At 38.9% G+C, this 27,166-nt stretch overlaps 1 long non-coding RNA gene across 2 annotated transcripts; it reads left to right on the forward strand.

The window, feature by feature from the left end:
• Positions 1-12,695: 12,695 nt before the first annotated feature.
• On the forward strand, positions 12,696-25,094 carry LOC144311933 (uncharacterized). Of its 2 annotated transcripts, none has more exons than XR_013377406.1 (3): positions 12,696-12,839; positions 15,938-15,994; positions 24,547-25,094. It is a non-coding gene; the product is annotated as an uncharacterized LOC144311933 (long non-coding RNA). The 2 variants fall into 2 exon arrangements; XR_013377405.1 differs by lacking the exon at positions 24,547-25,094 and adding an exon at positions 16,872-17,050.
• The last annotated feature ends 2,072 nt before the right edge of the window (positions 25,095-27,166 follow it).

Here is a 27,166-nt window from a genome sequence, read left to right on the forward strand (position 1 = left end):
AGTCCCACATCAGGCTCTTTGCATAGAGCCTGCTTTTCCTTCTGCCTGTGTCTCTGCCTCTCTCTCTGTCTGTCATGAATAAATAAATAAAACCTTTAAAAAAAATGTCAGATGATGGCATGGTTGAGTCTTTATTTTAGCTACTGGGTCAGCTGTTCAAATAATGATCCCAGACCCCCAAATGCTTTAACTTGAAATGCTTAGAAAATGGAGGTTAAAAGGCTGTTGTTTTAAATCTCTTTTCTCAAATTACCTTTGGTAGGTATAGCACAGTGGTAAAAATGTAAACTGCTGCGTTTACAATCCTGGCCTTGCCACTTATTAGCTGTGTGACAACGGACCAGTTACTACTGTATCTGTGCCTGAGTCTCCCTTCTATACAATGGGATGATATTAATACCTACCTCTGAGGGTTTTCCCTCAAGATTTAGTTGGTCAGTGAAAAGCTCTTAGAAGGGTTTGGTGCATTGTAAGTGCTCCAAATGTTTGCTTTTTAAGATGTCTTTATCAGTTCATTGAAATTGGTGTAGACCCCTGACTCCCAACCCAGCTACTTTTATCAGTCTCCTACACTTGTGATGTTAGTTAAACAAACAAAGCCATTTCACTAGCAAAGTAAGTTTTTTTTAAATTTTTTTAAAATTTATTTATGATAGTCACACAGAGAGAGAGAGAGAGAGAGGCAGAGACATAGGCAGAGGGAGAAGCAGGCTCCATGCACCGGGAGCCCAACGTGGGATTCGATCCTGGGTCTCCAGGATCGCGCCCTGGGCCAAAGGCAGGCGCTAAACTGCTGCGCCACCCAGGGATCCCCAAAGTAAGTTTTAACCTGTGAAATCAAGACATACTTCCCAGGCCAAATTGGAGACTGTTTATTAGCTGAGCAACAATGGCACAATCCTTCAGAAACAGCGGCTCCCTTGGATCTTTTCCAGTGAGTGAATGCCCAGAAAATGAGCTGATCAAAGTGAAATCCAGACAAGATTGATCATAGTTCTCTACAAAGGAATCACTTCAGAAATTTGATTAAAGCACAGAATGAGCTTTTCTCAGAACTCCACAGGTGTGGCTTCAGTGTGGTGGGTTACTTAACAGGGAGGATCAAGGACACAGTAGGACACCAAGAGTAGTCACTTGGCAGCCTATTTAGGGCCCATGGGTCAATGCCTAGTGATTGGAACTTTAGCTCTGATGAGTAGAGTCCCAGTGGACAAGGAAAGCTGTGTGTGTGGGTCTTAATTCATAGCAACTGAGAGGTATGGGTAGCCTGTGGGAGGTTGCCTCCTCTAGCAACTAGGATACCTTTGGTTACAGTCCTGAAGTTAACCATCAAGATGATATGAGGGGTCCTTTTTTTTTTTTAAAGATTTTGTTTATTTATTCATGACAGACACAGAGAGGCAGAGACACAGGCAGAGGGAGAAGCAGGCTCCATGCAGGGAGCCCAATGTGGGACTCAATCCTGGGTCTCCAGGATCACACCCCGGGCTGAAGGCAGCGCTAAACCGCTGGGCCACTGGGGCTGCCCGATATGAAGGGTCCTAACACTACCTGGTTTCAGTCAGGCTTGTCCCTTAACTTCTTTGGACCTCAGTTCCCTCGTGCATGAGGGGATAGGACAAGGTGTTCTCCAAATTCCCATCCAAATTCAGTGGTCTGTGATGATTCTGCAATAAGTCAGAGTTTCTGCCAATAATGTAGTTTAAAGGGGATCCCTGGGTGGCTCAGCGGTTTAGTGCCTGCCTTCAGCCCAGGGCATGGTCCTGGAGTCCTGGGATCGAGTCCCGCATCAGGCTCCCTGCATGGAGCCTGCTTCTCCCTCTGCCTATGTCTCTGCCTCTCTCTCTCTGTGTCTCTCATGAGTAAATAAATAAAATCTTTTAAAAAAAATGTAGTTTAATTCCTATATTTGAAAAAACAAAACAAACCTCTTGTTTTGTGATTATAACATGAGGACTAGAAATGAACCAATTCGGGCTTCTCATTAAATTAATTAATTGATATATATATTTTTTTTAGCATTTGACTTTTAGGAGAAAAAAAAACAAATCTAAAGAAAACAGTTTATTATAAAAATCGAAGATCCCCAAGGGTGCCTGGGTGTCTCAGTCAGTTAAGCATCTGCCTTCGGCTCAGGTCATGATCCTGGGGTCTTGGGTTGGGTTTCCCGCTCTACAGGGAGTCTACTTCTCTCCCTCCCTCTGCCCCTCAACTGTCTTATGCACCTGTGTGCACCTGTGCACGCGCATGTGCGCTCTCTCTCAAATAAATAAATAAAAATCTTAAAAAACCAAAAACCAAATATATCCAAATCAGATTGTCAGGGCCTAGCACAATTGAGTTCTATCTCCTATAATTTTCACATCTTTCATATGCTACTATTATAATTGATGCTCAGTACTATGTCCCTAAAATATCAAAGACAGATTAAATTACTTCAACTAGGCTATACTTAGAAGTAATATATCTCAATATATTTTAAATCCTTGTAGCTACATTTTAGAAAGCTTTTTGATCACTGCTACAAATCAAATGGATGTCTTGTACAACTTTAATGAGAAAATTCAATTTACCAGATAAGGCTTTGATGAGCAGTATTTCACTGTTCTTTAACTAATCTGTGTGCATTTAGGCACGTCACTTCATTTTGTGATCCTCACTTTTCCCAGACAAATGCGGGGTAAGAAAAGAGACAACGTCTAGGATGCTTCTTTATTTTTAAAATTCTGTGTGAGGTCAAGTTCTCTACTTCTTTCTCCCATTTAAAAGATCCTTCCAGTCATTTTTATTCTGATTCTCCCAAAAAACTCCCCTTGCCCTCCCATACTCTCTGTATTACCAGTAGATACTGTATGCTTTCACTGACAGTAATTGGCAAAGGAAATGTTTGACTGCTTTTTTCCCTTGCTGCTTGCAAAGACTTGGCAAAGTGTGGGTGGTTTCTTGGGCGGTTTCATCACCCTTCTAAATCCTGGCCAGAGAACAGACGCAGAGATTAGCAGATAAACGGTGCAGATGACGGAAATCTAAGTTTGTTGCTGAATACAAAGAAAATATGTTTCCTAAATCCAGTCCATCGAATACCTAGCAAATATGTGACAGACTAGGTCTAAGTGATAGCCCTTGGCCTTGAGAAATGTATCCTCTTAAAACAAGTTAGTGCTGATATATCTGAAATATTCAGATAATTATTAAATGCTAAACTGTCTGAAAACTAACTGTACTTGCATTGGAAGTTCATGGAAGGGAGCTATTTGGGTTTGGAGTTGTCAGCAGAGTCTGGTGGAGGAAGTTTGACTGCAGAGCATATTTAAGGAAGAATAATGTGTATGATTCTTTAATACATTGATTCATTCAACAAATATTTATTTAATGGCTATGATGCTTTAGACTTCTTTCAGTGATGGAAATACAGCAGTGAACAAAATGGGAAGAAATCCTTGCACACACAGAGCTTGCATTCTAATGGAGGGAGTTTTGAAAAATTGAGTAAAATATATATTGTAGCAAATGATAAGTACTGTGGAATTAAAAGAATATATAAGTGAGTAAGGTAGGCTTAGAGAAAGCTCTAAGAAGGGATATAATCAGACAATATCATGCTAACCTCTTGTCTTGTAAATGAAGAAACTGAGGCTCAGAGAGGTTAAGTGACATAGCTAAGGTCACCTGGTTTATTAGCAAGAAAGGAATAAAATCCAGGCTTACCATCTCCTAGCCTAGTGATCTTCCCCATATGCACACACCTCCTAGATGGTCAAGTCACGCAGCTACAACGGTGCGGGTGCAGGCACTTGTGTTGGGAGGAAGTGGAAGATGATATTAGATGGGAAGGACAATGCCAAATCTAAAGCCAGAAAGAGAAGTGTAGACCAGGTATGCTGAGGTGAAAGACACGAACAAGTGATTTCTAGAACATTTTGAAAATATTCAGTTGATTACTAATTCACCAAATTATAAAATGCTTCTCTGATGCAATTTCCTTCCTGTGCCTTTCCTTCTCTCTCACACAGTTCCCTGAGAAATCAGTCCTCTGTCTGAGGCTGTTTACCATTAGGTAGAGCACTACAGTTCTCTGAGGATATCAAACACACTCAGCTATGGTTTGTCTGGAAACTAGAAATAAGGCATTTTGGATAAACAAATATTTTATTTCATCTCCACACCTAGGGATTCAACTGCTGGTGAAATGAATGTTGAACTAAATCTAGACATGAGATTTGGATAAAATGAGCAAGGTGAATCAAATTGAGAGATGCTGTTACTCATACTTTCTTCATAAATTAGAAGTTAAAAAGTTCAGTTCCTTCGGGAGTCAGTGCATAAATTATAAACCAGATCATACATTTCCTTAAGTGCAGCGTTCACTGTTGCTGATTCATTTTCATTTTAAGTTTCCAACAATTAAGAGGGAGGGGGGGCAAAAAGAGAAATTACCAAAAAAAAAAAAAAAGCACAAATGAGGATTGATCTGCAGGTGTAACAACAATGTAGGCACAGAAATAGCCTTAGTTTTTACTACTCTTTGAGAAAGAACAGGAACTTCAAGAAGAAAATATATTCATTAAAATACTTACCACAAGTTCAGTGACTGGAGAATTATCAGTAGGGCAAATCTTATCATTGTAGCTGCTGATAACATGTTAGATATGAGCACTTTGGCCTAAATCTAAAGGATGTCTTATTTTGGACATGAGGAGTATTTTGGAAAGGCCTCAGATGCTTGTGTATAAGGTTATAACTGGGGAGTTGTGAGCCTTTATTATGGGGGGGGGGGTCATTCACGAACCTAGCTGTGCATTTTGAGGCCTATGTAAGTTTTTAGGAAATGGTCTTAAGTCCATGTCTCTGTAGTTCCAAACATAGATTTAATGCAATACAAAGGCTACTTAGATTTTTATCTCTTGTGATTAGGATGGGGATGCGGATATTAGCTCGACACTCACTTGTAGGTCATTCATTGCCTATTGCAATTTTCCCACCAAAAGAGCAGAACCATTTGCATAAGTAATCCACAGTTACTCAATAAGAGGGTCTCTCCAACGCATTCACTTTATTCCTGGCTTCTGGCCACCTTGGGGTTAATGACCTATGAAACTGAGAGGCCCCTAAGTAGCGAGAAAAGTATCTGTCACTGAATTTGAGTATGCTGTTGGGAGATCACAGGAGGAGTGACCCTCAGGGTTTCATCCAGAATACACAGAGTCTACAAACAGCAGGGGCCCAGGTAGAAGGTCTCAGAAGTTAAAGTGCTAGATTACATATCTTGAGCATAGTAGGTACTTAAAATTTGTGGAATAAATGAACGGAAAGGGAGAAAACTGCCAAAGAGGACTTCAAGATAGGAGGGTCAGCAATATAATGCCATGACAAGAAATAGGGAAGGCAGGAGGGAAGAGATGCTTTTGGCAGAGAGGTTCCATTTTTGGATACGTTGCATTTGTGGGGAGAGTAATCATGCCAACAGCTAACACGTTGTCCCTACCTGCCTGCATGATGGGACCCCTGTGGACTTCTCAAGCCCCTCCTGCACTCCTCATGGTCTCACGAGGACCTCAGGGTCCTCGTCATGGCCAATCCTTCTAGCTCTAGGGTTTTCCAATCAGCCTTTCCACAGCCTTGTTTGGGATCTTGTTCCTACTCTTTCCTTGACCCCATTTTACTTAGATTGAAATTCCTAAAGGAAGACTTTTTTAAAAAAGCCATGCCACCACCAAAATTAACTTCCCTGTTACCGTCCCCAGTATCCTATCTCTAGATGGCTCTTTCATAACACATATCACTCTTGTACTTTTGCAATGATTTGTTCAAGAGCCTCCTCCGCCACTAGATGATAGCCTCTACATAGGCAGGGACCTTACCTGTTTTGTTTCCTGTTGCACTCCCAGGGTCTAGGACTGTGCCTGTTACATTGTAGGTGCTTGAATAATTGAATGACTAAGTGTCAAGCACATATATGTATGGATGTATGTGTATATATGTATAATTGCATATATATATGTAACTGACATATAACCTATTAGTTTCAGGTGTGCAAGCTAATGATTCAATATTTATACATACTGTGAAATGCCCACCACAATAAGTCTATGTGTTAAGCATGTTGAATGCAGTATCTCATTTAATCCTCACAACAAGGGACGCCTGAGCATCTGCCTTCGGCTCAGGGTGTGATCACTGAGTCCTGGGATCGAGTCCTACATTGGGCTTCCTGCATGGGGTCTGCTTCTCCCTCTGCCTATGTCTCGGCTTCTTTCTTTCTGTATCTCTCATGAATAAATAAATAAAATCTTAAAAAAAAATCCTTACAACAACTCTATGAGGTAGATACTATTTTTAATATCATTTTACAGATAACTTACCCAAGTTACACAACTAGTGAATAGCAGGATTGTACCTTGAATTCTGGATTCTCTGGTGCCAAAGCTGTGCTTTTTTAATCTCTGGGTTATTCTGCTTCTGCCAGATGATGAGACATATAGGTGCTTGGGAGCGCGAGGACAACTATAAGAAATCAGAAGGGATGCAGAAGAAAAGGAGTTTTAGGAGACTGATGATATCTGAGTAGGAAGAGATCTTAAATGTCATGGAGCCCAAACCCTTGATTGCACACGTGAAGAGAATCAGTCTAGGAGGTTAAATTCCTGTGCCAGGGCCACACCGCTGTTTGTCCTCTGGAGTGTGCTGGATCGCTGGCTCCCAACCTCTGGTTCTGTGCCCCTTTCTATAGGCAGGGCAGATGGGGGCAACAAGAGTGCAAGCCAGTTGGACTCCAAGCCCCAAGTTGAAGACAATAAGAAAGTAGGAAGATACTGAAATGAGTATTCTGAGTGAATGAAGTGCATTATGGGACCTTGTATGGCTCTGATTACACTATAACCATCCTTTGTTGTAGCAACAGAATTGGCTTGCCTTTGATGTCAGTGCCTCGGGTTCCTTTCTCTTCGGTCCCCATCCTTTGCCAGCACGATTGGGGAAGGGAGATGATAGCTATGCCTTTGCCTCATGAAAGAATATGGGGTTTCTCTAACTAGACTCTGGGGTTGTCCTACCCCACTAGCAACTGCCCCAACCAGTTTTGCCAATGAGGAAACTAAACTACAAAGAGGTTAAACGATTTATCACTTTGGGGTAAGAAAATGGGGTAGCCAGGAAGTAATAAGGAAAAGAGGAAAAAGGGGAGATAAGTTGATCTGCTACCAGGATTACATTTGGGATATATGTCCTGTCTTATATATGTCCAGGGTGACATAAACCTGTCAATTTGACACAGATTTATAAATTTCTCGTCTTCAAGAATACTTGAGTGGGGCACCTGGCTTCAGACTTTCTCTTGGGTCAGACTGATACTTCCAGAACTCTTTTATCTAGTTGGAACTTCTAGGACTGGGCAGGAGTTAACTTCACCTCTGGAAGAAGGGAGATGATGCTTCCTTTTCTAGGACCTTCTTCTCAAGACATCTGGTGTGCTGTTGGGACTGCCACAGAACTGCCTCCATCACTGTCAGGCCCAGGACAGAGGAGGATTAGAAATCAGAAGGCCGTGGCTTTCCTTTCTTTCTCTTCAAGGCTCTTCTCTGTGTTCAATGCTTAGCCACTCACTTGGGCATTTCCCTGATGTAAAGGTGGGCCATGGTCTTCCCAGAGTTGTTGCTTCCCCATCCGCTTTCACAGGTTGTTGTATGAGAGCCGGTGGGTAAGAGGTGGATAGATACAACTGTGGGTTATTACTATTATTATTAGTAGTAGTAGTAGTATTATGCGTGTTTGATGAAAGCTGAAATCTAGGTTAGGATAATTTCCCTGAAGTTACGACTAGTGAAAAATTCTCCTACAGTCTGGCCTGTGTCACATCATTCTGACAATGCCAGGAATTTATCTGGCATCCGTTTTTATGGAACTCGAAGAGATTAACAGATGTGATCCAGTTTTCCTCCTAAATCCTGGATGTAGCAGGCAGCAAGGCATATCTGCCTAATAGAAATGTTGGATCACCAGGATTGAGGTGAAACGTTCTTTTATTTATTTACTTATTATTTATTTTTTTAAAAGATTTTATTTATTTATTCATGAGAGACACACACACAGAGAGAGAGAGAGAGAGAGAGAGAGGCAGAGACACAGGCAGAGGGAGAAGCAGGCCCCATGCAGGGAGCCCGACGTGGGACTCGATCTCCAGTCTCCAGCATCATGCCCTGGGCCGAAGGCAGGGGCTAAACTGCTGAGCCACCCAAGGATCCTGGAGGTGAAAGTTCTTTTCAAGTCATATCTTTATCTGTGCTCAGAATGTGAGACGTTTTGCCTTTCAGCCAGGCCTTGTCTTCATGGAGCAAGATGTGTTTGTGGTTTAGCTCAGCCTCCCAAAGACAAACTTTACCCCTAAGGGACTGAACTTCTCCATACCATAATGAAAGTGGAATAGGAATCTAGTTTTCTAGGTCTATACTTACTCTTTTTTCTTTCTTTTTCTTTCTTTCTTTCTTTCTTTCTTTCTTTCTTTCTTTCTTTCTTTCTTTCTTTCAGAGGGAGAGCATGCGAGCAGGGTGGGGCAGTGAGAGAGGGAGAGCAAGAGAATCTTAAGCAGGTTCCACGTTCACCATGGAATTCGACATTGGGGCTCGATCTCACAAACCTGAGATCATGACCTGAGCTGAAATCAAGAGTCAGATGCTTACCTGACTGAGCCACCCAGGTACCTCTACAGTTATTCTACTTGCTCATGGAATAAAATCAGAACTTGATCCAGAATGTTCTAGACTTCCTTACAGTAAAAGCAACTGAAAAAACTGGATGCATGTGATTGAGGCTTATGATTAGGGCAAGCATATGATTTATCTTGCCAGACGTACCACTGTTACCCCACAACAGGCTTAAACCGTCCTGGGTAAACCAGGGTCGTGTATTCACTCTACTAACAATGGTGGTGGCAGTGGGGTGTAATTTCCTAGAGTTGAGTGCTCGGCACATTTCATTCCTTAAGCTAATATGTAATAAAGTCCTATTGTTGGTGCTGAGAGAAGTAGATATGCATCTCCTACCCTCAAGGAGTTTACAGTGTTGAGAAAGATGGCTATTACTGAGTCAAAACAATACTGATGTATTCTTATTTTTGTCTCTGTTCTCATATTAATCTGATAGATTATCCGAACTTCCTTATTTGAAAGGAAATGCTGTAATATCTTTGTGAACATCGTTGAGTGAGATATGTTTTACAGAAATTCAGTTCTCTTTATAAAATGTTTCTCTTTTCTAGTTGACTTTTGAGGGTTTTTTTCCAACTCTATTCTTATTGGCCTACAAAATACGGTCTGACAGAAATATTTTAACAATAAAATGAAGTATTTTTTTAGAAAATTGTATTCACTTGTGGAAGCAAACATTATCTTGTGTAGTGCTTTCAGGTTTACAAATTAACATAAATAGTCACTCAGATATCCACGAGGATAGGTACATAGGGGCTACTTAACAAATACTTGAAATGAATAAATTTCCTATAATGTTTGTATTTTGTCCAAGGATTCATTTATTAAAATAGGTTCAAGGTTCAAGTTTGCAGAGTGACTTAGATTTAGCAAAGAAAACTGATTATAGTAGAGTTTTTGTGGCTAAGAGGACATGGTTGTGAGGTCCATACTTCCATATTTTATAATCCCTATTTATTGGAGCAGATACACAAACTATTCATCAAAGATAAGGAACCATGGAGAATAGAGCATTATATCACATAAAAGGTGAGAGCTCATTTTTGTCTCCAGATGAAGAAAATGAAGCTCAATGAATTTAAATAAAATGCTGAAGGCTATTTGTCATGTGACATGACCAGGCTAGGCACTCAACTCTCCTGGTCCCTGGGTAGAGATTTTCCTATTATAGCTAGAGCTAGATTAAGAGGAGTGAGAGGTAGGTTAGCAGGCAGCTCTGGAGGAGGCCAGTTTGCCTGGGAGCTGGACATTCTTGGGAAAATAACAGAAGGTAACAAGGAAGGAAAGATATGTACCAGAACTCTTCTCTGAAAGAGAAGACTGACGTTGTTGGATGAAATATTTTGATTAAGTCATGTGCATGAGAGGTTGAGGTCCATTCAAGGGTGTGCTTGGGAAACTCAAATAGTCCTGAAGCTGCTTTTGAGGGAATATGGATCAGGGTTTGTGTCATTGGTTCAAGTTTGCAGATTCAGGGCCAGACTTGCTGATTGAGGATCTTGTTGAAGAGAGTATTATCCTTCAAATAAAGTTTGGATATATATTTTTTTAAAGAATCTCAATGTGAAAGGGTGCTAAATAATTGCCTCTTCAGGACTCAAAAGTCTGGGTCCAGTCCAGAGTGACCAAACTCTGATTTTCTCATTTGCAAGTCGGGAATTGAGACCCTTCCCATTTATTTTATTTTATTTTATTTTATTTTATTTTATTTTATTTTATTTTATTTTATTTTATTTTATTTTATATTTTTTATTATTTTATTTATTTATTCATGAGAGACACAGAGAGAGAGAGAGAGAGAGAGAGAGGCAGAGACACAGGCAGAGGGAGAAGCAGGCTCTCTGCAGGGAGCCTGATGTGGGACTTGATCCTGTGTCTCCAGGACCACGTCCTGGGCTGAAGGCGGCGCTAAACCACTGAGCCACCCAGGGATCCGCCAAGACCCTTCCCCTTTAGAAACAGAAATATGTTAGATGTATCGCAACAGAAATATGTTGTGGTATTGTTACCATATAGATAAAGGGAGAGACTATAAGGTTTTTTTCTAATATTGTCTTCACTGAAAGAAAGAGTACACCAATCTGATAATAACTTTTAAAGAATTAAGCCAAAATTGAGGCTAAAATTGGTTTCAGTCTGCCAAAATCAATTAATCAATATTACTGAATGTGTCTTATGCTATGATAGTATCATTTTTCAAACATTTTTGATTATAGCATACTGTAAGAAATACACTTTATTTTATTTTATTTTTTTTAATTTATTTTTTATTGGTGTTCAATTTACCAACATACAGAATAACCCCCAGTGCTCGTCACCCATTCACTCCCACCCCCCGCCCTCCTCCCCTTCTACCACCCCTAGTTCGTTTCCCAGAGTTAGCAGTCTTTACGTTCTGTCTCCCTTTCTGATATTTCCCACACATTTCTTCTCCCTTCCCTTATATTCCCTTTCACTATTATTTATATTCCCCAAATGAATGAGAACATATAATGTTTGTCCTTCTCCGACTGACTTACTTCACTCAGCAAGAAATACACTTTATATCATAATCGATATACACATACATAAATAGAATTGAAAAAACCCCAGATTATTATGAAGTGGTTCTTTCTTACCTTTACTATGTGTTGCACTTTTATGTTTTTTATTTTATTTTATTTTGTTTAAAGAGTGCTGGTTATGATCCTCTAAAAGGATATCATGGGTGTCTAATGAGTCATTACGTAAAATGTAAAAAGCAATGCTGTAAACAATATGAGAAGAATTAAGGGTAAAGTTCCTATGGGAGAGAGACTTGTAGTCTTCTTGGGGAGAGAAAACTAAATTACAAACCATTGGATCATATTTTTTTCTTTATTATTTATTTATTTAAAAAAATTTTAAAGATTTTATTTATATACCTGATAGAGAGCGACAGCATAAGCAGAGGGAAGAGCAGAGGGATAAGCAGACACCCCAATGAGTGTAGAGGTAGAAGCAGGCTTCCGCACTGAGCAGGGAGACTGGCATGGGACCCAGTCCCAGGACCCTGAGACCATGACCTGCAGTGAAGTCCGATGCATAACTAACTGAGCCACCCAGGCAACCCTAATAAGTTTTTTATATTAATTCTAATATAGTTAATATACAGCATTATTTTAGTTTCAGGTATAGTGATTCAACAATTCTATACATTACTCAGCACTCACTATGATAAATGTACTCTTAATCCCCTTCACCTGTTTCCCCCATCCGCCTACCTGCCTCATCTCTGGTAACCATCTGTTTGTGCTCAGTAGAAAAGAGTCTGTTTCTTGGTTTCTCTCTCTCTCTCTTTGTTTTTCCTTTGCTCATTTGTTTTGTTTCTTAAATTCCACATATGAGTTGAAATAATATGGTATTTGTTTTCTCTGACTGACCTATTTCACTTATCATTATACTCACTAGCTCCATCCATGTTGTTGCAAATGGCAAGGTTTCATTCATTTTTATGGCTGAATAATATTCCATTATATATATATATATATATATATATATATATATCACATCTTCTTTATCTATTCATCTATCATTGGACACTTGGGCTGATTCCATAGTTTGGCTCTTGCAGATAATGCTGCAATAAATGTAGGGGTGCATATATCCCTTCAAATTAAGGTTCTTGTATTTTTTGGGTAAATACCCAGTAGTGCAATTACTGATCATAAAAAATTAATTTTTGAGGAACCACCGTACCATTTTCCACCGCGGCTGACCTGTTTTGCTTTCCTAGTTACGTTGCATGAGAGTTCTTTTCCTCCATGTCCTTGCCAACACTTGTTTCTTGTGTTTTTGATTGTAGCTATTCTGACAGGTGTGAGTTGATATTTCATTGTAGTTTTGATTTGCATTTCCCTAATAATGAGTGATACTGAGCATCTTTTCATGTGTCTCTTGGCCATTTATTTCTCTTCTTTGGAGAAATGTCTGTTCATGTCTTCTGCCTTTTTTCTTTTCTTTTTTTTTCAGAGAGAGAGGCAGAGGGAGAGAGAGAGAGAGATAATCTGAAGCAGACTCCACGCCCAGCATAGAGCCATGTGGGGTTCAATCTCACAACCCTGATATCATGACCTGAGCAGAAGTCAAGAGTCAGATACTTAACCAGGTGCCACCCAGGTGCTCCACTTCTGTCCATTTTTAATTGGATTATCTGGGTTATTTTGGCGTTGAGCTATTTAAGTTCTTTATGTATTTCTGGATACTAGTCCTTAATTGAATGTCGTTTGCAAATATCTTATCTTAGTAGCTTGTCTTTTAGTTTTGTTGATTGTTTCCTTCACTGTATAGAAGCTTTTTATTTTGGTGTAGTCCCAGTAGTTTATTTTGTTTTCATTTCCCTTACCTCAGGAGACATAGCTAGAAAAATGTTGCTATGTCCAATGTCAGAGAAATTACTGCCATTGGAACATATTTTAAGACTGTAACTAATTGATTGGTAAATTGTATGATGCAGTTGAAGAATGGTAGACGTCCAGCTTTTATCTGTGTATTTTCTGTGTTGAAATACACAGATCTAAGATAAAGAAGACCACTTTTACAAAGTATGCTTATTTTATACCGTATTTCCTATTTCCTAGCTGCACCTGTTTACATATTCTTATATCTCTGAAACTGGGGTGTATCTTACATTTGATGATATTTTATAATAACTGCTTTTGGGCAGCTAACTCAGTTGTCAATGCCTGACTATTTGCAATCTTGGTTGTCATTGCTGGTGACGTGAGTGGATAGCTGAAATCCTTCACCGTTTCAGGAATAGGAATTTTTTCGATAAGGAATTAAGTCTTGTAAGATCAAATATCAGCATCAAAATTTACAGAATGTTGTTAGTGGCTTGAAGGAAAACCTCAGAAGCAATGATGGTGCATACTTCCAAAATAAAAGACTATCTCAGTAATACCATTGTTGACATAGAAGTCAGTGTTGTGTGGAAAATATTAACATCAGTAACTCTGAGCCAAAAGGTGATTTAGAAGAACAGAACTCTAAATTTGAAGAAGTTTTAGGGCTTTTTTTTCACCAATTAATTTTGCTTATATATCCCTTTTTTATTTACAGATAAGGGTTGTATAATAAAAAGGCTATGCCTAAAGAAGTCTCAGAGAACTTTTAAAGGAGCCTACAAAGTAAAATTTAAAAGTAATAAAAAAGCACTGTGTGAGTGTTTAATCAACAGCATTTTTTTCTTTCTTAGTTATCATTAAATATCAACGGCATCTTACACTCATGATCAGTCATAAGCAAATGCAAATTAAAACCACAACATTATACCACTACATACCTATCAGAATGGCTAAAATTGAAAAGACTGACAAAACCAGGTGTTGGTAAGGGTATTGCACAACTGGAACTCTCATGCATTGCTGAGAGGAATGCAAAGTACACAGCTACTTTGGAAAATAGCTCGTTATTTTAAACACACTTAGTGTATGTCCCAGCAGTTCCACTTCTGGATATTAAAGAGAAATCAAAACAGATCCTCACAAAGACTTGTAAGCAAATGTTTATAGTATCCCTAATTGGAAACAACCCAAATGTCCATAAACTGTGAATAGATAAATAAATTGTGGTATACCCCTATAAAGAAATAGTATTCAGCAATAAAAATGAATAAAATATGGATGCTACAGTATCATGGATGAATCTCAAAGGGAAAAGCCAGGTGCAGAAATCTTCCTCTGGTATTGTGTCAACTACATGGAATTCTAGAAAAGGCAAAACCCTGTCATTGTATTGATAGAAAGCAGATCAGTAGTTGTCCAGGACCAGGGATGAGTGTCAAGAGACTCTCTACAAAGGGATGAGAGAAACAATGAGACAATGGCAATGTTCTTTGTCATGATTTTGGTGGTGGCCACACAACTAAATCCATTTGTCAAAGCTCATTGAATTGTATGTTCAAAACTGGTATTTCTTGTGTGTAAATTATGTAGTAAAAGCGGACCCAAAAAAAGCAAATTAAGGACTGATGGTGTCTTAGATTTTATGAAATATGGAATTTTTCTCTATTTTTAAAATAGTATTTAAAATATAGAGGATAACAAAAACAGAAAGAGCCAGCAATTATGTATATTTCACCACACAAAAATAACCATTTAAAAATGTTTGCTTTTTTTCCCCTATTAGTCTTTTACATTTTCCCCCCTCTGTATGGTTGTATCATAAATGTCATTCCTAACTACTTTCCTTGTAGAGTTGATGTTAGAAACTGTACAAACTCAATGAGAGGTTTCATGACATTCCTGGTTGTTAATCTTATTTATGCTGATGTATTAAAAAAAAGTTCTTCCTATCTGAGTTCTTGTAACACCTCTGTGCAATGTGAATCAAAGAACTGGAAATATAGAAAAATTATTTTAAATCATGTGTCCCAAAGACACTGGATTTGATCATTGAGGAAGAGCTCTAGTACAGAACTAAACTATATTATTTAGAGGAAATATTAGAATCAAGGCCTGAAGATAGCAATCATTAGATACTGAGCTATATATAATAATCGGTAATTAGTGAACCTTGTTGAGAGTGGTTTCGTGGAACCTCTCAGTTTAATTAATTTACATAACTCTTAATGTAGGCTCTCTTTAGCAATAAAGGAATTTGCAGTGACATAAACTGAATCATTCTCCATATGCCTTTCTGTTCGAGCCTTTCTACCTTACAAAGTTAGATGAGGAGAGACGGCTTCAGCATGTTTGCCTATCGCTTTGTGGTTATAAGCCCAGGCTTAGCAAGGGTTGGGGTGAGGAGGTTTTAAGGGAGAAGGTCTAAACCCCAGCTCTTAGAATACAGAGCTATTCTGACGCTGAATTTTTGATATACCTTGCTTTGTATAATAAATTGTGTTTCATATATGTCCTTATAACTGTGAATAGAGTGAAAGGGAGACCTCCTTGGGATCAGGTGACTTGTCCTAAGAGCCAGATGGAAGCCAGTGTTTCTGAGGGTGGAGTAGGGGTGGGGAAAAGTGGGTTCCAGATATGATCCCCTTCTGATACTGACAGAAGCCAGTAGCCTCTCAATATGGAGACACTTCTTCCAAGGCTACAGACTTCTGAACTCTAGTTCCTGAACCCTGGGTCTCTTTGTCTTGCAATGAGAATTTAGTGTAAATTTCTTTCTTGAGTGACTACTACATACTTGGTGCTTTTCACAGCTCATCTCATTTAACCCTTAAAACTACCACAAGAGTCAAGTCTTTCTCATTTCCATTTCAGAGATAAGGAAGCCATGACCTAAGAAGGCTGAGGATCTTGCCCAAAGCCACATGACTAGTGAGTGAAAACTTGTTCTCCCTCTATCACATGGGAAATTTCTTTCTGTTCCATTTGAGAAAAGGAGCCAATACTTTTCTACTGGGATAAGAGAAAGGAATCTGATCTTATCACCCATGCTTCCATGTGAATTTATTTTTTCAGCCTCATTTCCCTCAAAATTTTAAAGAGTTCCAGTCCTCTCTTTTTTATTCGTATGATGTAAGAGCTTGGACAAGGTCTCCTTTTTCTCATAAGAAAGAAAAAAGTTACCCAAAGAAACTTTAAGCCAGTTAACTTTACTTCTCTAAGCCTTAATTTGTCTATCTGTAAAGTGGGGACAACAATAATACTGATCGCATAATGCTATGGTAGAGGTGGAGTGGAGGTAGTGTGTGTAAAGCTGCGAATAGTCAGGATTCCAGATTATTACCACTACTGTTTTTACAGAACTTTTTACATAAAGGAAGTGGGGACAGAAGTTTGTATGTAAAGGGACGCCTGGATGGCTCAGCAGTTGAGCATCTACCTGCAGCTCAGGGCATGATTCCGTGTCCGGGATCAAGTCCCACATCTGGCTTCTTGCGGGGAGCCTGCTTCTCCCTCTGCCTACATCTCTGCGTCTCTCTCGAATAAATAAATAAAATTTAAAAAAAAGAAAGAAGTTTGTATGTAGAAATATTTTCCCCTTCTTCTACTTAACCTAGATTGAATAGAGAACTTGAGGGATGACATTTTTACCTTAAAAGCTCTAACTCCCTTGCTTTCTGTTTTGAGAGTAGGGAAATGAATTTAGAAAAAATTCAGTAGCCATGAATTTAGAAAAAATTCAGTAGCCATGACTGAAGATTCTATCGGAAATATGTTCAGTTTTTTTCTCAATCTGGTTTGGTTAAAGGAAAGCCTTTTGCTGTCATTCAGTGCTGGAATAGAAAATATAACTGGAGTTTTGAAATATGAAATGTATTAACATGGTAAGTATCTAAATTATTTTTTTGTGTGTGCTGCATAATTTCTAAATGCCCCCTTGCCCCTCTCTTTTTCTCCTTTTTTTGGTGTTAGAATAAGAAGGAAAGGCTGCATGACAGTTAACTATCAGATCATAAAATAACAAGTTTAAAGACTCATATTCAAAAAATTGACATATAGTATTTGAGATATAAATCTTCCCATTGGTGCATTTATAATTAAAAGACCTGTATTAATAACACAGCTTCCATTTAGAATTTTTTAATTTGACATGCATTTATTGCAAAGTGTTGTATTGCAGGGAAAGGAAGATGACTAAAGACCCAGTCTCTGCAAAGTAGTAATTTAAGGAAGGATAAAAGGGAAAGGAAGAAGGCCGAGGCCGCGTGTGCACAACTGATTGGGAAAGGAAGATTGGCCTCTCATGCCAGGCAGAGCTTTGCCTATTATGGGCTCCTGATGGCAGGAGCTCTGCTCTGCCTCTTCTGGGTATTAAGGGTGTGTGACCACTAATACCCTCACGTGAGATGCCTTCTGGCCTGGCCTCCCTTCCAAAAATACTTTCCTTTCGATGAACCAAACTTAGTCAGAAGATTTCACCTCTCTTGGTAGTGTTTTTATCCAGCTGGGGTTTGGTGGTTTTACTGTAGCAACTTGTTTTATGGTTTGAGTTCTGCCTTTGATTATGTAATCTTTGACTATTTTATCATCGTTCACTTCCCCCCCCCTTTTTTTTTCACTTTGAAATGCAGAATAAGACACAGAGTGCATAGTGATGAGAAATGTAATGAGTAACTATGGGAAGAAATGGAATTTGTAGCTACTTATACAGGTGACAGACTGTGTCCCCAACAAGGAAGATTTCTGTGTCTCCTACAGACAGCCCTGCCCAAGAAAGGCCTTTATCTTTCAGAGCAGCCTGGCCTACAGAGAAGTTCCAATCTTACATCTAATAAATTAGAAAGACCCTTCCACCTTCCAAAAATATCCTTCCAGGTAATTCAGGAGATCCAGAGAGTAAGCTTCCTTGCAAGAGGGCAGTAGGTGAGTTCTAAAGATAGCTCATGGAAATTTCTAGATAATGCTATTTTCTTACTTCCAGAGCAATTCAGAGACTGTCACAAGAGCTTTGTTGAGTATCCCCAGCGCACAGTCTGAGCCAAATGAAAGCTCCCAATTAGAGCATTGAAGCTTTGATACCAATTAAAAATAAATGATACTGTTTATGATTTAGAGTGTACATGGATCTGAGGGAGGAGGAATAGACCAGAAAGAGGGACATTAAAAGCTTGATATTTAAAAATATGAGCAAACTTCATTAATAAATGAATGAGTATTTCAGAGAGTATATTGCTAAGCTCAAGCCTAAAATTCTAACAGGGAATTCAAGGTTTTCAAGTGATGAGTTCATTAATATGAGAAGGAGGTAGAATGGGAAATGTGTAAAGGTTATGATTTTTGAGGCTACAAAGTTAAAGTGTTTTAAGGCCAGCAGAAAAATTCAGCTGTGTTTCCAGTTGGCAATATATTGCAAATTGTTGTTCAGGTAAATCAGCTTTGATTATACCCAAACACAGAGCTTCTCAAAAGATCTAGTTTCTGGTTTCCCAAAAAATTCACAGAACAATTAATGTGTTTAAGTTTATATTGATAATGCTGAATGCTAGTAGGATGATTTCCCATTTTCCTTCTTGGGAAGGCTTATTTTTTCTTTTGGTAATTGAAGGGCTTTTGCTTACCCTTGAGCAGAGAGAGGTTACCAAAAACGTCCTCAATATTACTTTTTAAACAAATTTATTGTTTTGAGTGGCTAGTTCTCTTGTAGTTCCCAGTATAAAGTCATTCCAAAGCAGCCTTTTGATATGAACCACAACTTTTTTTAAAAAAAAGATTTTATTCATTTATTAGAGACAGAAAGAGCACAAAAGTGGGGAGAAGGGGCAGAGGGAAAGGGAGAAGCAGACTCCCCAGTGAGTAGGAAGCCCATTGTAGAGCTCCATCCTGGGAGATCATAACCTGAGCTGAAGGCAGATGTTTAACTGACAGCCACCCAGGTGCCCCTCAGTCACAACTGTGGAAAAACCCTCTTCGGTTTAATAATTTCTTCTACTGACATAGATAACACATGGCATCAAATGGAATGGAGACATTTCTTTCCAGACAAGCTTGGAAAGGATGAAAGGAACAATTTTCCTTAAATGTGAGCAGAGAAACAATGGATGGTGAACCATTTCCCCTAAATTATAAAGCAATTATATTTCCTATTTCAAAACAAAGTATACTGGGGCATGTTTTCTTTTCTATTACATTCCTAATAAAATCTTAGGTGAGAAGAGACAGAGCAATAGAAATTATTTTCCAGAAACACCAGATGTTGACCCACCTGTGTGACTACTGGTAAGAGGTTCTAATCTTGTAGTTACGTAAATACCTTAATTAAATCACATGCCATTCCTGCATCATTAGAGTAGGTCAAAAGCTGAAATTCTGTTGAGAAATGTGAGCATGTCGGTTTGTATACTGTAGACTATTCGTATACTGCTTGTATATGCGTAAGCATCTACCAGGAACTTCTAAGTCATTTTTGCAAAGCCAGATTGCAGGTTTGCTGCTCATCAACACTGAGTCACCCTGGGCTTTTGTTCCCTAATTTGGGATAATCGTATCTCCTTAATAGACTGGTTCTGGGTGTGAACTGACACACTGCATATAAAACCCCTGGCACATAGAGAGCACTCAGTGGATGTCACCTGCTCTCCCTCCTCCTGCTATAATATTTTCTCTTTAAATATTTTATTTATTTATTCATTGAAGACAGAGAGAGGCAGAGAAACAGGCAGAGGGAGAAGCAGGCTCCCTTTGGACCCCAGGATCATGACCTGAGCCAAAGGCAGACGCTCAACCACTGAGCCACCCAGGTGCCCCCTATTATAATATTGAAGAAGACTCCCTTAAGCATTATTATCATCTTGTCTATGGGCTGAAGTGCCTACTGTAATGATTCATTCTTTTATTCAATGTTCATTCAAAAATATTAACTTAATATTATGTTTCTGCAAAGATGAATAAAAACATGATCTCTGCTTCCAGGAAGTTCATAGTCTAATGTGCCAAGTTGATTATGGAATTTAAAGATCTTTTTTTTTTTTTTATAAAAAAAGGATTTTTAAAATTTATTTAAGAGAGAGAGAGAGAGCACGAGCAGAGGGAGAGGAGAGGGAGAAGCAGACTCCTCACTGAGCAGGGAGCCCAGCTGGGCTCAATCCCAGGACCTGAGATCATGACCTGAGCAGAAGGCAGACCCTTAACCAAGGCAGACCCTTAACCGTCTGAGCCACCCAAGTGCCCCTTAAAGCTCTCTTTAAGTTGCAAATATCTGTTTCCCATTTTGAATCATCTTTCCTTATGGAATTATAGGGTCCCTTTACTCAGGGCTAATCAACTTTGGCTGAACACCAGAACCACAAGGGGCGTTTTCTTAAAAACGCTAATGCCTGGGCAGTATCTGGATATGTGACGTTAGAGCTCTGGGTGTGGATGTGTTAAAAAGTTTCCAGGTGCAATTAGAGATGGGAATCATTGGGCTAGAGCCAAGCCATACTTGAACTCCAGGCCTTATTCGGCATGTCACTCTTTTGTTCTTCCATTGAGTGCACCGTTCTTTTCTCTTTGTCACTGTCCCGCATGACCTTCAGATGGCAGCTTCAAATACGTCATTCTGTGACTCACATCCAGTTTATGGTCCCGTTCCGTGTGGTGTCCTCTTTTTTTTTTTTTTTTTTAAGATTTTACTTATTTATTCATGAGAGACAGAGAGGCAGAAACATAGGCAGAGGGAGAAGCAGGCTCCCTATGGGGAGCCCGACGTGGGACTCAATCCCAGGGGCCCTGGGATCATGACCTGAGCCAAAGGCAGATGCTCAACCACTGAGCCATCCAGGTGTCCCTGTGTGGTGCCTTCTTTACCTCTGTCCCCATTTTTCTATTTGGACATATCGACAAATTAAATTTACAGAAATTTTCTCTGACTTTTGCGTGTTTTGTTTCCCAAATCAATGTGGAAGCTTTTTGTGAAAGAGATCAAATGGTCTATTTTGGGGGGCACCATTTCACAGTATTTTTATGCTGCTTGAGGCTGCTGTGGGCACTCCACAAATGGTCTCAGCCAACTGACTCACTTCTGGTAAGTTGACTTCTTCTTCCAGCCTCTTCTGGTGTTAGCAGCTGTGGAATCTCAACATGAATTATTGAACTTTTAACTTGATTTTCCAACTCCAAATTTTAATCTCTTTCATCAGTCAGTTCTTTGGAATTTAATCTTCCTTCCTACTGGTCCAAATGAAATATGTAAAAATTTCTTATCTTTAGGCAGTTTTGAGGAAGGTACCTACATTAATTAAATCCAAATATAATAAAAACTATGGTTCTGAACCATACGGTGTTAAGTGTCTTGAAGGTAGGGACCGTGTCATATTTCTTTTTGTTTCCCAGACACATGGATAAGTACCCGGCATACAACAGGTTCTCAGTAAAGATTTGTTGAATTAATTGCATTAGTCCTTTGGTCAAATTAAACTTCATTAGCAGAGACATTCTAAATTCATCCATCTTGCAGATTATTTGGGAAATCAGATGCATTTCTAATAGGAATTTTTCTCTGCATTTATCTTTTTATTGCTCATAGGTTCTGGGAATCTGACTTTCCTGTTTGATATTACTGTGCCTCCATTAGCTTTACAGTTCCCTGACATTCTTTCAGATTTTGTGTTGGCTCATGTTGGTCATTGATCTGTCTGACTGTCTGTGGATCTATGAATATCTAACTCCATACCTAAATAGGACCATTCTGAGTTATTGCATTTAATGCACTTATTTTCTTAAGCTTATTAAGAAAACATGGATAATATGAAAAAGTAAAATAATATATCAGTCAGCTATTCACTCAAAGACCAGGGCTGGGAATTTTTTGGTGTATTTCTTGTATCTGTGCATTTTTAAAGCAGAGTTGTGATCTAAAAGCCAGCTGTTTACTCAGTTTTATATTTTGGCTTATTTCTTAATATTTTAAATTGTTTTCAAGGGTTTATAAACCTTTTGTTAAGTTCTGCTTAATGAATCTATTGTATACTAATATATAGCTGTATAATAATTTCAATAAATCGTCTTGTTGAAGTTTTGCATTGTACTCTTTTTTTATTACTGTAAATAGTCCTGTGATGAGCATCTTCATGCATAAAGAATTTTCATAAATATTATATTCTAGAAGCTCTGTCCAAGAGTATGAGCATTCTCAAGTTCTTGATACATGTGAATAATTTTTTTTCCCAAAAGATTATAATCTCCCACAGCCCTGAGAAGAGTGCATGAGTATTTTCACTTTTAATGAACTCTTGTTCATTAAAACTCTTGAGGATTGATTGATTGATTGATTGAGACAGGGAGAGTACATGCATGTACACAAGTGCACACATGAACGGGAAAGAGGCAGAGGGCAAGAGAGAGAGAATTCTGAGCAGGTTCCACTGACACGGGATGGGGCTCTGTTTCACCACCCCAAGATTATGCGCTGAACCAAAAGCCAAGAGTCATAACCTCATCCAACTGAGTCACCCAGGTGCCTCTGTGGATTTGTTTTTAATATAAAAAGGATAATTTTTATTCTACTTAAGATTCCCCCTACAGAGTCCTATGGGGGATATATCTTTAGGGTTTTACACCCTTCACTTTGGCATAGTGCCACACCTACATGTGAATCTTTCCACCCCAATACTACTCTCATGCAGTTGTTGATAGGAGCAAACTGATTACTTGGCTCGATTTGAATGTGTTGCTATGAGTGTACCATAGAGGCTGGTTGGAGTATGCAGCTGTGGGTGTCCTAATGGAGATGCTTGAGCCACCGTGTTACCTATGTGTTAGATATGTCCTTCTAGGTTGAGAGTATCCCCAAAGAAAAATTGAAGCTTAGTTCTTTGGCTGGAATTCTTTATACAGGAATCTGGGTATCTGAGCTAGAGGAAGCTATAAAGTCCCAGGACATCTACAGACTTCTAAAAATGGAGTTAAATGTTTTCTTATGATAAAAGGCAATGTGGGCTCTTTGGATGGCTTCAGCTGACTCTGTTTATATCTTTAGGCCACTTCCATGTTCCATTGTAATGTTATGGACCCATTATCACACAAAAAGAGATGAAATGTGGTTTTTGTTTTAGCAACAGGTTTGCTGCTATGTAGTCAGAAGAAATTTTTTTTAGGGCCATGGTCAAATTGGCTGAAGCACTGGTTTTTAATGTGTCATGAAAGTAGACCAAATATCCATTAAAGTAGTGCTACATAGAGAGATTTTATAGAATAATATGAAATATTCATTTTTCAAGGCACTAATCAAATGTCATATCTTCTCTGAAGTCTTGTCTGGCCACTCTAACTCCTGTTTGTTCTATAGCACTTGGACCCTCCTGCTATTATAACATTAAACTGCATTGGAGTTACTTGTTAACGTGACTGCTCCCCCCACCCAATTATGGTCTTGTAAAAGACAAAGATAATGTTTTACATATTGTACCCCTAAAACATTATAGATCCATGGAGTACCTCACAGGGCCTATCATTCAGTAGGTGACTGATCACTGATTAGTGAATGATGGAAACATGGAGATGTAGAAAGAAATGGAAAATATTTTTAAATGAATGTATTGTAAATACCATATCTTAAGTTAGCCTTTTTAGTCAAAACAGACAATATGGACATGAGCTCCTTATTTGATTGATGAGAAAGTGGGTCATAGCAGAGGTAAAGTGACTTCCTCAAGTGACACAGCTGACTTAGGCACAAAGCCAGGTTCAGCCTCAGCCTACAGATGTTCCACTTCTCAGTTCCATGTTCTTTTTAGTCTACCTCAAAGTACTTCACTTTAGAACACTGGATGAATATAAGTTATTTTCTGATTATGTGAGGAAGACACCCTGCAAAATAAGCTTCCTTCATAATACAGTGCATGTTGATTCCTTCCAGCATATGTTGGAATAATGCAAATGGAGAAACACCCTTAATCAATGTAAAATTCATGGTATTTTGGGACTTCATAAAGAAGGTTGAAGAACTGAATCTTCTCAGTGGAAGACTTTATAAAAGTTGTTCTGTTTTAGTGTTCATGTCACATGCTGATGACTTTCTGCTATAATTGAACAAATGTCACACCTATATTTATACTTCATAATTTTTGTGAGTTAATTAGTGGAGTAAACTCATATAATAACAGATAAAATTGGGTTTGACCCATAGGGTAGCAAGTACTCAATATTTTTTTCTTTTTTTTAATACAACATTCTCTAACCAGATTTTTTTTTCTGTCCTGAGACATTCAGAGGAAGCAACTGAAGTGCTTTTTTATGGTAGCTAGAAGAAGCAACTGACAATCTTAAAGAAGTTATTTTGAGCAAAGGGAGGTTCCAGTAGAGAAAGTTGACCTAATATAAACCTAATATAAACCTGACAGGTTGCTGTATCAGTCTTCTATGATTAGAATTCTACTCGGCCTTAGAGGGGGACAATCCATTAAGTAAATCATTCTCTTTCTCTCTCTCTCTTTTCGTTTCAAAAGTAGATACTGGAAGAAACCAGTGGAGGAGGGTCACAAGAGATCCAGGGAATTCTGCTGGTTTTCTAGGCACTCCAAGGCATCAGGTCGACACCACGGAAACAAAAGAGGCAAAACCAAAACGACAAAAATAAACTTTTTGTCTTCTGAGAACTGGAAAGCGATGTATGAGAAAGGCAGTGGAGGGGGCAGAGACAAAGAGCATGGTGTGTGAGGGAGCACAGGCCCACGGGTAAACTCTGTGTTCCACGTGGGTGTCTCCCTGGTCAGCCTTCCGTGGTTTCCATCCAACGGCCTCCATGTCCTTTGGTTTCTTCATTAGTAAAAAGAAGATGAATGACAAAAGAAGGCTCCTTGCTTGGTCTTTTGGAATCAGATAAGGGAATGTGCCATAAGCTAAGATGTCCATTAATCTAACCATCACCATAGTTCTGGCTTATGGCTTTAATTAGCATTATTTTCTTTGATTATATTTAATTATCCTAGAAGCCCTAAGCACTTTGGCAAGGATGTGGTAGAGAAAGTTACTACAAACCAAATTATGAATTTTATTGCTATAATTGCAGTTGAAACTCATGGCATCAATTAAATCCTCATTTTTTATTTCCTTGGTTCATGTGATCATCATTTTAGGTATGTATAAAATCTTAGTGTGGCATAATTGTGTAATTTCTTAAACAAAGGAGCTCTAGTCCCTTAGTAATACCCTTGGTTAGGAGAGGCAGGTGTCTAAAACCTTGCTGGTAACAATACTGGGAGCACTGTGAGAGCTTAAAGTGTGTCTTTTTTCTTCTTGTCTCTTCACATCATGTAGCTCAGACCAAAGAACATAGAAGAATTTAATAAGTGGTTCCTATGGAGATGCTGATGCTTGATCAACCCAATTACCTCTGTGTTCAATTACTGATGGTCTGTAGCAACTTGACAGGTAGATTTAGGTCTATGTTCGAGTGTCAGGTAGCACTGAAATCACAAAATCTGCAGAATCAAAGTTCCAGGGTATATTAGGTAATTAATCTTAGCTGCCACAACAAATAAAACGTTGAAATTTCAGGGACTTACAAAATAAATGCTTATTTTTTAAAAGATTTTATTTATTTATTCATGAGACACAGAGAGAGAGAGAGAGAGAGAGAGAGAGAGAGAGAGATAGAGAGGCAGAGACGTAGACAGAGGGAGAAGTAGGCTCCACTCAGGGAGCCCAAGGTGGGATTCGATCCTGGGTCTCCAGGATCACACCCTGGGCGGAAGGCAGGCGCCAAACCGCTGAGCCACCCAGGGATTCCAAATGCTTATTTCTTACTTATTTCCTATTCCATATTGTAGCTCAAGAATTTGGAACATATGGTTTCTGTGATAGTTGTGGAGAAGGGAAAATGGAGATGATAGTGGTCCATTGACTCTCAGCTGCTTTGACTTGGAAGTGACATGCATTTTCATTCAGAGTCCTTGGGCTAGAATTCGTTACAGGACCCCAGATGTACTGGGAAATATAGGAGAGTTCATGGAATATTCGATGAACACTGTCTTTGACACATTAGGATTTCTGTGGAGTGGAGCACTGGGGACTCCATAGTAGCTTTAGGTACCGACCTATGAATGCCAAATAATGTAAACATACAGATGAGCCAGACGAATAGTTCTGTGGGAAATTATTTTTTTAACTTGAAAAGTTAATTTATTTTTAGCAAAGTATAATTGACATGTAACATTATATTAATTTCAGATGTACACGATTTGATATATGTATGTATTGTGAAATGATCACCACAGTAAGTCTAATTAATATCTGTCACCATATGGGAATGTGAACTGGTGCAGCCACTCTGGAAAACTGTGTGGAGGTTCCTCAAACAGTTAAAAATAGACCTGCCCTACGACCCGTCAATTGCACTGCTGGGGATTTACCCCAAAGATACAGATGCAGTGAAACACCGGGTCACCTGCACCCCGATGTTTCTAGCAGTAATGTCCACAATAGCCAAACAGTGGAAGGAGCCTCGGTGCCCATCGAAAGATGAATGGATAAAGAAGATGTGGTTTATGTATACAATGGAATATTACTCAGCTATTAGAAATGACAAATACCCACCATTTGCTTCGAGGTGGATGGACCTGGAGGGTATTATGCTGAGTGAAATAAGTCAATCGGAGAAGGACAAACATTATAGGGTCTCATTCATTTGGGGAATATAAAAAATAGTGAAAGGGAATAAAGGGGAAGGGAGAAAAAATTAGTGGGAAATATCAGAAAGGGAGACAGAACAGGAAAGACTCCTAACTCTGGGAAATGAACAAGGAGTGGTGGAAAGGGAGGTGGGCAGGGGGTAGGGGTGACTGGGTGATGGGCACTGAGGGGGGCACTTGATGGGATGAGCACTGGGTGTTATGCTATATGGTGGCAAATTGAACTCCAATTAAAAAAATATGTAAAAAAATTTGTCACCATAAATAGTTACAATTTTTTAGGGTGAGAACTTTTGAGATTGCTCTTTTAGCAACTTTCAAATATACCATACAGTATTTAAACTGCAGTCACCATGCTGTATATTATATCCCCATGGCTTATTTATTTTATAGCTAGAAGTTTGTACCTTTTGATGCCCTCATGCATTTTGCCTAC

This window comes from Canis aureus, chromosome 4 (genome assembly GCF_053574225.1).
Source record: "Canis aureus isolate CA01 chromosome 4, VMU_Caureus_v.1.0, whole genome shotgun sequence".
NCBI lineage: Eukaryota > Metazoa > Chordata > Mammalia > Carnivora > Canidae > Canis > Canis aureus.